Below are 14,593 nucleotides of genomic sequence, written 5' to 3'. Positions count from 1 at the left end.
AAAACACACAAAACGACCAATCCAAGAACCCAGGATAACACTATGTAGCAGGAAAAATTAAACAACAACAACAAAAAAAAAACCACAAAAATATAAAAACACACAAACACTTAGAGAAAACATTGATAAATCATTGAAACTGAAAGACCAAGAGAAAATTCATAAAGCCAGCAAGGATAGGGAAAACAGGGGAGTGGGATATAGCATATAAAAGAATAAAGATAAGGAGAAAGATACAGAGAATTAGAAATTCTTGCAAGACAAAGACAATGTAGTGATTTCTTAGATATGTTGAAAATACTAAAATAAAATCACATTCATCCCTCAGTCTATTATCTAGTGGAAAATCTTTAAAAAAAGAAAAGAAAATGAAGAAATTGACAAAAACTTGAGAGATTTCAACATCAGAAGGCCTGTTCTAGAAGTAGTATTAACTTCTCAGCACAATGAGTATAATATCAGATAGAAATTTGAATCTACCCCAAAAATAAGGAACACTAGATGGTAAACTTAAAAGTAACTCTAAAATGTATCATATTAAATGTTTAAATTAAAATACAATAAATAATATAGTATGTATGCTTCTATATTAAGTGGAAAAATAAATTTAGGTCTAAAAAATTAGACTCAAATTAAACTTTCTGTTTAAATAAAAGAGATAAATTAAATGAGAAATAAATCAATGAAATATAAATCAGAAAAACAATAGGAAAATCAATTAAAATAAAGTTATTTGGAAAGATCAGCAAAAACAGTATACTTCTAGCCAGATAGATCATAACAAAAAAGAGAACATACAAATCACAAATATCAGAAATAAAAGAGAGGCTATCCTATAGACATGAAGAGGGTAAGAGAGAAAGAATATAAACAAATGTATGTCAATATATTTGATCATTTATATGAAATAAACACAAAAAAATCTAATGAAGAAAAGCCATAATTAAATGTTTCTTTAGGGTCATACTGTATATCCATATCTCTGAGCTGTATCATTGTGCCCAAACCTAATATTAAAAAAATTTTAGAGATGTTAAGCATCTTTTCATGTACCTGGGGACCATTTGTGTCTCTTCTTGGAGAAATGTCTATTCATGTCCTTTATTTATTTTTATTTGAATTATGTTTTCTGCTTCAGTTGTAGGAGTTCCTTATATATTTTGAATATTAATCCCTTATGAGATATATGATTTGCAAGTATTTTCCTCCATTCCATTGGTTGCCTTTTTACTCAGTTGATTGTTACCCTTCTTATTCCGACAGAATGTAAGTAAATTTCAGCAGACATAAACATGAATCTGGTTTTCTATGTCAAATTGGAAAATGTTATGTTAAAGTTTCAAGTTTTATTATATTTATGTATATGACAAGGAGTATATTAAAGGAAAAAGTAAGAACCTCAATTTATATAAAATATGAGGCTTATGATGTACTGCTTTATTTTTATTTTTTGTGCTGTATACCAATGGGCATGATATTATATCACTGATTTTTTACTAAGTGCTTCTAATGGGATGATAAAGATGATTACCAGTCAGTTATCTTTAGTTTTTAAATGGTTGAAAAAATAAAACTAATTTTAAGGTTAGTTTTTATTTTCATCATAAGCATTATATAATGGCTGGAATGTTGAAGTGGCTACTTTATGTTTTGGAGATTCAAGTTTACAAATATAAACCGGAGGTCAGGTAATCTAATTTGAGAGTTAATGAGATCCCATTAGCATAGTTTCCTTGGTGAATTTCACAAGTTCCACCATGTTTGTTATCTACTGTATATTTACATCATTAATTTTCACTACACTCATTATTGCTACAATTTCAAATCTTGTTTCCAGGCCCAGAAAATTTTAGAAAGCTATTTATGTAAATTTCCATGGGTCAGACATACAAACATAAAATTAATGCAGAGCAGATGATACACTGACATATGCAAAGTTTGAAGCTCAAAATTCTCAAGCGTGTCTTTATATATGTTTATTACAGACATTTTTGCAAGTATTTTTCTCTCTCTCTCATTTTTATTTTTATTTATGTTTTGAGGCAGAGTCTCATTCTGTCACCCAGGCTGGAGTGCAGTGGCGCGATCTCGGCTCACTATAATCTCCGCCTCCCAGGTTCAAAAAATTCTCCTGCCTCATCCTACCAAGTAGCTGGTACTACAGGCGCGTGCCACCACACCTGACTAATTTTTCTATTTTTGGTAGAGATGGGGTTTCACCATGTTGGGCATGCTGATCTTGAACTCCTGACCTCAGGTGATCCGCCCACCTGAGCCTCCCAAAGTGCTGAGATTACAGGTGTGAGTCACCAAGACCAGCCTATTTTTCTCTTTATAATGGTCCTGAATTATATACACAAACATACAGACACATACATACACACACAAACTATATACATATATATATATATATATATATGCACACACCTTATTTATTATATATAAGGGCAATATAAATCACAAATAAAAGCCATATAAGCAAATACATTTATTCAATTATAAATATTTGAATAATCTCACTGATTCCTTCCCAATCCCCCACTGTCATCCTCCAAGTTTAGGATGCTTCATCCAGCCTAAGTATATTTTCCATAAATGTCCTCAAGTTATTATCAATATCAAAAATAAAAGTAATGATAATAGTAATACTATAAAAATAACAATAACAAAATGACTTGCCTGTAGCAGCCATTTAAATATTTGTTTAATAAATAGATAATTCTTAAGTGGATGGTAAGCACCATGATTAGATTGCTACATGAAATTTTCCATGTAATCCTCCATATTACATATTTCCATGTAATATGAAGCAAATATTTTCATTAATCTGAGTTTAAATATGAGAAATTATAATGCATAATAATGTAAAATAGCTTGGCTTAAGATCATAGCTAAAAAGTGGTAGATATGAGATTTAGATCAAGTATACACAACTCTATATCTCATAAGTCAAACCCGTATGGTATTTCTTCATATGATGCTCTTCATAATCATCCTACTATCTCAGTATCTACTGAATTAGACCTGGAATTTTCAGTCTGAATCTTCGTCTCTCCATTAACTTATTCTGATGTACCTCTTCAATTTTATGCCATATTCTTCTTTATTCAACAGGTATTGTATAAAACATTATACAAAATTATGTTGGCTTTGCATAAAATATTGAATGTGTCTCTCCACCTCCCTAAACCATCATCATTTAGAATCCGTTTGGAACCATTAATCTTTCAGAAACTCTTCTCTGAGTACTCTATGAAGTCGTGGTTCCTTAATATTCACAATTCCTGCAACATTTTATTTCTCTCTTACATGCAGTATATAATAAAGTATATTACTGCTGGGGTTTCTGGACATCAGAAATGACAGTTTATCTTTACCTTCTTTTAATAATTACTAACTTTCTTCAAGGGAATTACTAAATCATTATGCAGCTTGGATAAGGCATCTCAGTGCCTGACCTATAGCAGTGATCTTTCAATAACCAACTCTAGTTGTGTCAAGTACCATCTTTGTGACTTTGAGTAGGTTACAATTACTATAAATGAATAGAAACATTGGGTATAGCAACTATTGTCAGTTAAAGTGTTCCATATCAATTTGTAATGTTTCTCTCTCCCCCTCCATCCCTCCACCATAGATTTACCTTGTTCTATCACAGTGTGAATAAAAGCATACAAATTTGGGAGTGGTCAGTTTTACAAGTTAGTTTATATGGAGAGAACCTTGCTGCATCATTCAGGTAGTTTAATCTTCTTTCCTGTGCCATATCAGAGAGGTTTACTAACTGTGCATTCTCGTATGCAATATTTCCGTTTCTTAAAATTTTTCAAAAATTTATAAGCTAATTTGCCACACTGTCAGGTGTGGCAGGAAACACCAATGGGGCAGTCTGCTAATGGGGCAGTCTGCTTAACATTCCAAAGTGGCAGTTTAATTTTTTTCTGTTGCCTGTTTACCTCCCTATCCCTGTAGCAGCCTGAAAAGGCTCCCTCAGACTTTAAACATGACTTTCATTATTCTGACTTCAGTCTGGCAAACTTACTCACACCTTTCACTTCTACTTCATCCAGATCCTATTCTCCGGGCGTCTGACCCAGCTTGGTAATCACATTCTGAAATCTGATTGCTCCCTGAATTTTGGTGTTGGTGTTCCTGACCCAGGATTTTACTCTAGCTTTGATCGTCCTAGTGATATTTATTCAGTAACGAGAGTTTTATTGCTTTCCCCAACATACCTGTTGACTGTCTTGATAAATTAAACTGATAAAACATGACATCACTTGAAAAGGGGAAAACTGACTCGACATTCAACTGACGTCTTGTATAAATCAAAATTCTCTGAGCAGTTATAAGCTTACATTTTTATTGTTGTTGTTGTTGTTATTATTATTATTATTATTCTTGTTATTTTGAGACAGAGTCTCACTCTGTCGCCCAGGCTGGAGTGCAGTGGCGTGACCTTGGCTCACTGCAACCTCCGCCTCCCGGATTAATGTGATTCTCCTGCCTCAGCCTCCTGAGTAGCTGGGACTTCAGGCACGTGCCCCACAGCCAGCTAATCTTTGTATTTTCTACTAGAGACAGGGTTTCACCATATTGGCCAGGCTGGTTTCTAACTTTTGACCTCGTGATCCGCCCACCTCAGCCTCCCAAAGTGCTGGGATTACAGGCGTGAGCCACTGCACCCAGCCAAGCTTGTACTTCTGACCAATTATGTCAGTTGAACAATAAGTGTCTCTAGATGTGTCTAGTGTATTCTGTCAAAATATTCCATGTATGGATACAATCCTATGTTGCAACATATTATTAGTATTTATACTTCATAGATATTGCTATTAAAAATAAATTTCTAAACCAGTGATAGATATAGAATTTAGAGAATAATGTTAATAATAAAAATAAGCATTTAATATTGTAAAATCATACATTAAGTGATGTATACTGAGTTTGAATAATTAATTAATTAGCAACATTCTCTTCTGTCAGAGTTTTTAAGTTATGAATCTCTAGATTCTTTCAGCCAGAGACAAGCCAATCACAAGTCAGAATTGAGCAACAATCTACCCTGTTATATGATCTGATAAGACCAAATTAACAAATAAGTTCATATTCTGACTTAAATTAATCTTTTGTCTTAAAAAAAGTAGATTTTAAGTGGGAAACTATTATTGTACTATCTAAAACAGTTAACATAACTAAATGGAGTCAAATTATATTCTTATTTGCCTTTGACCAATTCAACCAGAAAGAGAAGGTGCAAGAATGGAATAATTATTTTTATTTCATTTTTTTAAATTTAACTTTTATGTTAGATGCAGGGGTACAAGTGAAGGTTTGTTACATGGGTATATTGCACCCAGGTAGTGAGGATAGTACCCAGTAAGTAGTTTTTCAACCCACGTCCACCTTCCTCCCTCTGCCCTCTAAGCAGGCCACAGTGTCTATTGCTCCCACTGTTCCCAAGTTTATGTCCATGTGTTCTCAAAGTTTAGCTCCCACATGTAAGGGAGAACATGCAATATTTGGCTTTCTATTCCTGTGTTATTTTGCTTAGGATTATTGCCTTCAGTTCCATCCATGTTGCTACAAAGGACATGATTTCATTGTTTTTTTTTTTTTTTTTTATGGCTGTGTAGTAATCCATAGCATACATATACCACATTTTCTTCTCCAGTCCACCACTGATGGGCATGTGGATAGATTCTATGTCTTTGCTATAATGAATAGTGCAGCAATGAACAGACAAATGCATGTGTCTTTTCAGCACAGTGATTGACACAAATAAATTGAAAAACTTTCTCAGCTCATGGATTGAAAGAATCAATATTGTTAAAATGGCTGTAGTTCCCAAGGCAATTTAGAGATTCTATGCTGTTCTTATGAAGCTACGAATATCATTCTTTAAATAATTGGAAAAATAACTTATAAAATTCATTTGGAACAAAAAAAGAGCCTGAATAGACAAAGCAATCCTAAGGAAAAAGAATAAAGCTGGAGGCATCACACTACCTAACTTTAATCTATACTACAAGGCTATACTGATGAAAACAGTATGATACTAGTACAAAAACATACATATAGACTAATGGAATGGAATCAAAAATTCAGAAACAAAGCTTCACACTTTTAACCATTTGATTTTCAACAAGGTCAACAAAAACAAGCAATGAAGAAGACTCATTATTCAATAAATGGTGCTGAGATAGATAATTGGCTAGTCATATGCAGCAGAATGAAACTATACAATCATTTAAATAGTGTCTGTGATTCATGTAAATTCCTTATTAGCATTTTATTAAATGAACACTTATCCTGGAGTAATTACCTCTACATTTTTCTTTCCATGATTGCTCAAAATAGAAGAGTAATGCTTCTCTACTTCCAGGAACTTTAAGGGTACTCTATAAGATTACAGAAAAAATTAGAAGACTGTAAAGGTATATGAAATTAAAGATAATAAACAATTTTCTCAAGACCTTTGAGTAAATTAAATTTCCAATTTTATGTACTTGTCAGTGTAGCTATACTAATTCTGGCTTACCATGTTTACGTTGTTTACACATTCAGCCTATCCCACTGACTTCAGAAATTTAACTCTGTATTGAGAGGTGATTCCACTGTATTGAGATCATACTTACTACCCTTGTCAGCATGTAGAGCATAGAAACCTCACGAAACTAGATACTAGCAATAATAATCAAATGAGTAGTCTTAAAAGATGAACAAGAGAATTGACAACTTCCTAAGAGCTACAATGAAGTAAAAGGGGAGCACAGTGAGCAAGGGAGCTCTAATCACAGGTAGCAGATGAAATTGGGATTTTGAAGAAAGCTCAAAGGAAAAGAGGGCTGTAGTAGGTTGAGTGATGGCACCCCCTGAAGATATGCCCACCCCTTCATTTCTGTAACCTATGAACGTTACATTACTTAGAAAAAGAGTACTTGCAGATGCAATTAAGGTTAGAGCCTTGAGAGACCACAAGTCAAGGAAAGCCAGTGCAGCCAAAGGCAGAAAAGACAAACAACATATTCTCCCCAGAGCCCTGTAGGGAGCGCAGCCCTGCCAAGTTTGAATTTTGAACTTCTAGCCTTGAGTCCTTTGAAAGAATACATTTCTGTTGTTAGAAGCCACCAAACTTGTGGTAATTTGCTACAACAGCCTCAGGAAAATAAGACAGATGCTGTGACAAGAAAAATCACTTCATAATTTTCCTGGAGTTCTTGATGATGAGCTCACCCGTAGTTATAGAATATCTTTCCTACTAAGGAGAAAAATGTAAAAATCTTGTTATAATTCAACATTATGTTGACCTAAAAAAACTATTAAGTAATCTCATGCAAACTTATGAAAATAAAATTTGATTAATGATTATTTGTGATATCATAAGACATCCACTTAAAGCAAGACATCCACTTAAAGCAAGACAAGTCAAGTAAGTTACTTAATTCTCATTCAATTTCTTTCCTTTCTAGATCCTGATGGTTTCTCATGTTTTTACTCTAACAAATTCATATTAAACATTCATTTTCGTAGAACTTAGAAGATACGTGTATTTTTTGACAAAAATAATTATTTGTAATAATTATTACATGTAAAATTATAAGAAAACTAATCAGAAGGGAAAACATGTTCCAACATAATAATAATAATAATAATACTCAATATGTAATAAACAATTTTAATCTGGGAATTACAATGTTTCAAAGAATCACATTCCTATCAATTACTACTAAAATTTAATTTATGAAATGCTTTAATAATATTTGATATTTATTTGAATATTCTATGTACTCACTCCAACATAATGTCTCCCCAACTGCCTCTCTACTGTCTCCAATGTCCAGATCAAGCCTGTCTCCTCCTCGCTAACACGTTTTCAGCTAACTGAAGCCCACAAAAGTCTCCACTTTTTAAATTAATTTATATTACTTATTAATCATTTAACTTAGTTTGTTCCTATTGATCAATTAACCCATTTCCTGATTCACCAAATAAAATTGAAATGTCTGAAGAATACTCCTCAATAAGCAGCAACTTTATAAGCTATATCTTTCATTTTCATAATCTGGTTCTGCTTTTCCATGTGAACTTAAGTTAATGAACGTATCTGTGCCTCCATTTTCCCATATGTAAAATAAAGAACATCATCAAATCTAATAATATGTGAGTGTTCATTTAAATAGAACAATACAGAGGTGTTGTAAAATGCTACGTATTTGTTGATTAATATGGTAAAAAAATTCCAAGTAAACACATTTTGTAAAACTTTCTCTGGAAAATTTAGGCATTTTTTATCCATATAACCACAGTTTGTAATAGGTAAAATTTTATTATGAATTAGACTTGGACCATTCTAACAGTTTACCATTTGTAGTACACTAAATCCACTTTAGCAGAGTAGAGACTAGGGAGGACTATGTATCTTAACAACTTTTATAAAAACATAATTATTTCCATAGCTTGCTCAAACTAAACTTGAAATAAGTCCACTAATGTATCATGATTATATACAAGGTGTAATGTTTCCCATCATTGTTATTTTTTCTGAAATCACTACATTGTTAAATAAATCTTTATCAATAACCACAAATATGCAAATTGCATTATCTTTTCAACTGGCTCATACGAGATACTTATTCTCACTGTAATGAATTTTGACACTGTGATGATCCTCAGAAATGTGGCCACGCCATTAAGCAAGTCAGCTCAATAAAGGAAACTCATAAATTCTGAGAAGTCATTGGAGATGTCACATTGGACCTTGAAGAGTAGCATTTTACCCCCACAAAGAATTACTGTGAGTGTTCCCAGCCAGAATTACCTTATTAGCAAACATGTCAGATAGGGAGATATGGGCAGAAAATTGATTACAAATTTGAAATACTATATTGGGAGAGGGGTACAGAAGGAAGAGAATGTTTGCAGAGACAAGATGGAAAACTATAAAGGGAAAAAAATGTCAGATATATTTAAAAGTGTGTCCAAGGTAAGCCATTTACTTAAGAATGTCATAGAAGTATGATGACAGCATGGTGATCAAAACTATTTCATACTTTTGCTTTGGCCGTTAAGGTCCTAAAGAACCTGTTTTCAATGTCCATCAAAAATATGCAAAATCTAATCATCTGAAAGAGTTTTGATATAAATATGAGCATACAGCTTCACAGTGCTAGGGAAAATACTTAAGAAAAATGCATGACCAACTTTATGATGATGCTTTAAAGACAGGTTAAGATATCTCCTATCATTAAGATGCATAACTAATTTATTAAGCACATCAAGTCATGCTACTAAAATGCAATTTTATGGAGATCAAGCAAACAATGCCTTTTCAGGACTAAGTTTAAAATACAAAAATTAACTTGTAGGGGTAAAGCCAAGGACTACTTCCGAAGAGTCAAAGAAGCTTTCATGGTGCTATACTTTAAAGTAACTTATATTTTTTTATTTTAGTTATGTTTAGCTTAGGCAGGAGACACAAAGAGGGAGAGCACTAGAGGAAAAAGATAACTGCACAAATAAAAGGTTGGTGGTAAAGAAAATCAAAGATATGGTAATTGCGGTAATATAGAAAATATTATTCTATGATATTGGATGGGATACAATCAATTTTTAATGTTATTTAGGTCAATTTTATAGGTAGTTTCTTCATTTGCCTATGCAGTCATTTAATCAAGAATTATTTCTTGAGTTTATACTATTTATAGGGCTTATGTTGTTCTTTAAAAGATGTAACTCTTACATAGTACCAAAATCACATTTTATGATATGTATATGTTTGTTAGTCAATTTTTATATCTCTATGTGTGTGTGATTATGTGTAAATACATATATTTATGTATAAACACAATATATTATATGTATATTATATAATTAATATATTATATATATTAAAGAGGATATATATAAACATATATAAACATATATATTAACAGATGTACATTTTGTCAAAATAAGTTTCCTTCAGAAATATGATGTACAGTATTTCTCTCTTTAAAAAGTAATATATATTAAAAGTAAGTATAGCCAGGGTATTCACGACATTTAAGGAACAGCCAAAATAGATTTGTGTGTTGTACTCATATGCTCTAGAGGGTTAGAGTGATAAGTGGTTAGTATGATGCATAGATTCACATATTAAGAGTATTCAAGTATAAACTGACACAATCAAGCATTCTGTCTCTGGCTCAGTAATCACTGAAATAGTATTTGGGAAACCTAGAGTGAACCATGACAGTAATATGTCAAAAACTGGGTCACTGGAAACTGTATCTATAAACTTGAAAGATGTGTCTGTCCATTTATTTTAAATTAAATGACTTATTCTAGATTCAGATTGCAACTCTCTCCACAGTAATACTAAAATAAGATTAACCATTGAGACCTTAAGTATCTTTGCAATGGAAAAGTAAGTGCTGCATTAGCAAACCAAAACAGTTATAGTTAAAAAAAAATATTGTGCTGGAGTTTTCAAGTGCCTGCACTGCTGATTATGACAAAAATATTCTTTCATGCTTAAAAGATTTAAGTACATCTTCATACATCTAACAATACTAAGCATGCACAAACACACACACATAAACACACACACACACACAAAGTTAAATTAAATAGTTTAGCCATCTGCTTTTGCAAAGGATTTTTTTCCTGAGAATGAGAGAATTTTAAATAACTTTTCATTCCATTGTTATTTGGACCACTCCACCACTCAGTAAAGTATATATTATTTTAATTTTATTAGGCTTATAAATTAAAGATAGAAAAGTCACATTTTCATTCCTAAATGGATTTCACTGACGTATTTTTAAAATTCTATCATTATGCAACATCACATTTTAAACATCCATATTTGACTACATGTTGTGATAGTAATTAAGTAAAATCATTATGCAATATAGGAAATCCTTTTTAGAATATAGCTTTAAATGCTATGTTATTTAGAAAAATGTATGAAATTGCTTTTCTTTAGTTAGTGGTTATAAGTAGATTCTGAGATATATATATATAAGTTTTCATTTGCTACTGGTAAAATATTTTATTATTTTAATCATTTTAAGTAGGTAAAGTGATTAGATAAGTAAAGCAACACAGAGTGAAGGATATCTAATCATATAACATCTTTACTCAAAATGCCATCATTCAATTTTAATATCTGTATGGGCTTACAAAAGTTATATAAACCTCATCCTGTGTGCCACAATTTCATCCTCTATAGAAATAGTGTAAGAATCTACTACATTAGATTGTTGTGGTGATTAAATAAGACAATATTTAAACTTTTAGAAAATTATATTATGTTTAATGTAAAGAAGCACTGAATTTCAGTCGAGCGCAGTGGCTCACGCCTGTAATCCCAGCATTTTGGGAGACCGAGGCGGGCGGATCAGTAAGTCAGGAGATTGAGACCATCCTGGCTAACAAGGTGAAACCCCATCTCTACTAAAAACACAAACAAAATTAGCAGGACATGGTGGCGGGTGCCTGTAGTCCCAGCTACTAGGAAGGCTGAGGCAGGAGAATGGCCTGAACCCGGGAGGCGGAAGCTTGCATTGAGCAGATTTCACCGCTGCACTCCAGCCTGGGGGACACAGCTAGACGCTGTCTTAAAAAAAAAAAAAGAAAAAGAAAAACAACAACAACAACAAGAAAAAAAACGAGAAGCACTGAATTTCTTAAATCAGTAGCATTTCTATACACTAACAACAAACTATCCAAAGAAGATTAAGAAAACATTTCAGTTTGCAATATCTACAATAAAATAAAATAAAGTAAAATATTATATTTAGGAATACGTTTAACTAAGGAGGTAAAAGATCTGTAAACTGAAAACTATATAATATTGACAAAAGAAGTTGAAGCCACAAATAAATGAAAGGATATCACATATTCTTCGTTGAAATAATACTATTAAAATATTCATAATACTCAAAGTGATCTAAAGATTTAATGCAATCCCTATGAACGCCCCATGATATTTTACATAAAGTTGAAAAACAATCCTAAAATTCATTACAGAATCATAAAAGACTCCAAGTAGCCAAAGCAATCTTAGACAAAATAACAAAGTTGGAGGCATCACTCTCCCTGGATTTCAAAAAAAAATTACAAAACTATAGAAACCAAAGCAACATGGTATTGACTTAAAATCAGATACATATGATAATGAAACAATACAGACAGACTAGAAATAAAATCCACATATTTACTGCCAATTGATTTTTGACTAAGATGACAAGAAAACACAATGGGGAAAGGACATTCTCTTCAATAAATGATTCTAGGAAAGCTGGAAACCCACAAGCAGAAGACTGAAATTATATCCTTATTTCACAACATATACAGAAATCAATTCAGCATGGATTAAAGATTAAATATAAGTCCTGAAACCATAAAACATTTACAAGAAAACACAGGAGAAAAGCACTATGACATTGATATTAGCAATGATATTTTAGATATGACCCGAAAAACACAGGCAACAAATTTTTTTTTAAAAGGCAAATGGGATTAAGTCAAAATAAAAAGCTTTTTAAGAGCAAAAAAAATTAAAACAATCAACAGAATGAAGAGACAAACAATGAAAGGTAAAATATAACAAATGCAAATTATATACTTGATAAGAGGCTAATAGGTAGTCAAACAAATCAGGAAATAAAAAAGAAAAGAAAACTAAATTGATATTTCTCCAAAGAAAACCTACAAATGGCCAACAGGTGTATGACAAAATGCTCAACATCACTAATCCTCAGAGAAAGGCTAATCCAAACCTACAATGAGGTATCATTTCACACTATTATAAATAAGAACAAAAGATAAGTGTTGGTGAGGATATGGAGAAAAGGGAACCATTGTACACTATTGCTAAGAATATAATTGATACCATCATCATGAAAAACACGATGGAGATTCCTGCAAAAGTTAAAAATAGAAGTACCATATGATCCAGCATTCTCACTTCTATGTACAAATACAAAGGAAATGAAATCATTATTTCAAAGAGATATTTGTGCTCCCATGTCCACTGCAGCTTTATTCACAAAACCCAAGATGTGGAATCAACCTATGTGTTCATCAGTGGGTAAATGGATAAGGCATATATATACAATGAGGTGTTATTCAGCATTAAAAATAAGTAAATCTTGCCATTTGTGACAACATGGATGAACCTGGAGGACTTTATGCTAAGAGAAATAAGCCAGGCATAGAAAAATAAAAAATATTGAATGACATCACTTATATGTGCAATCTAAAAAATTCGAATTCATATAAACAGAGAGCAGAATGATGGTACCAGGGGATAGGAGGGTAGGAAATAGGAGAGATGTTGAGGTCAAGTGGTATAAACTTCATTCATAAGATGAATAAGTCCTGGAGATATAATATTTAACATGTTAACTACAGTTAATAATAATGTATTTTATACTTGAAATTTGCTAAGAGAATAGACCTTAAGTTCTCAATTGTTATCACACACACACACACACACACACACACACACACACACAAAACCAAGATAACAATTTGAGGTGATGGGTATGTTTTTCTATCTTGATTGTGGTAATCATTTCACAATATATAAATATATAAAGTCATCACATTGTAGACCTTAAATATACCAATTTTATGTTCAATTGTACATTAATAGAGCTGAAAAAATTAAACACTATTTCATCATCAAAAAAGAAACAAATTATAGAAGGATATTTCAACTGTCTCTCTGAATAAGACTTGAACAACATTATCATCCAACTTGACACTATTGATGGTTTTAGAATGCAATAGTTAACCACAGCTGAACACATATTTTTTTCAAATTAATAATGAATATTTACCAAAATAGATCATACTCTGAGTGATAAAATTCTGAGGATCCTAGAAATAGAAGAAAAATTACTTAACCTGAAAAGCAAATCTATGAAAAACCTACATCTAACTTTATATTTAATGGTGAAGATTGAATACTTTCCTGTCAAGATCAGGAAAAAGTCAGGAATTTCCACTATTCCCATTTCTATTATCATTGTCCAGGAAGTATTGCGTAGTGCACTAAGTCAGAAAACATAAATGTAAGCCATTAAAAATTGAAAAAATAAAACTTTCCTTATAATAAGATGACCTGACATGTAAGAAGAAAATCCAACAGAATCCACAAAAAGCCACTGGAACTAAAAAGTGTTTTGCAAGTTTTCAGGATAAAAAATCAAATACATCAAAACAGTCAAATAAAACAATAAAGCAGAATGGAGAATCTAAAAATGAAACACAAAATTACATGGTCAATTGATTTTTGATGAAGGTGTGAAGGGAATTCAGTGAAGAAAGCATAGTCTTTTCAACAAATGGCACTGACTATACATATGTAAAAAAAATGAGTTTTGATCTCTAACTCACAAGATATGCAAAATAACCCAAAATCATTCACAGAGCTAAACATTAAACTTAAAACTATGAAATGTCTAAAATAAGCATAGAAAAAAATCTTTGTAAATTTAGGATAGGTAAAAATTTTATAGACACAACACTAAAATAAAAACCCATAAAAATGAAATGGACTTCACCAAAATTAAGAATTTCTACTTTGAAAAACACTGTT

The 14,593-nt window shown here is 31.9% G+C and overlaps 1 protein-coding gene across 1 annotated transcript in view; it reads right to left on the bottom strand.

The window, feature by feature from the left end:
• The window catches only part of GRID2 (glutamate ionotropic receptor delta type subunit 2), a 1,499,636-nt gene that overhangs the window by 1,313,934 nt on the left and 171,109 nt on the right, over window positions 1-14,593 (bottom strand). The gene's annotated exons all lie outside the window — the stretch shown is intronic.

Source organism: Papio anubis, chromosome 3, assembly GCF_008728515.1.
Source record: "Papio anubis isolate 15944 chromosome 3, Panubis1.0, whole genome shotgun sequence".
NCBI lineage: Eukaryota > Metazoa > Chordata > Mammalia > Primates > Cercopithecidae > Papio > Papio anubis.
This window is presented reverse-complemented; position numbering and strand designations above follow the sequence as displayed.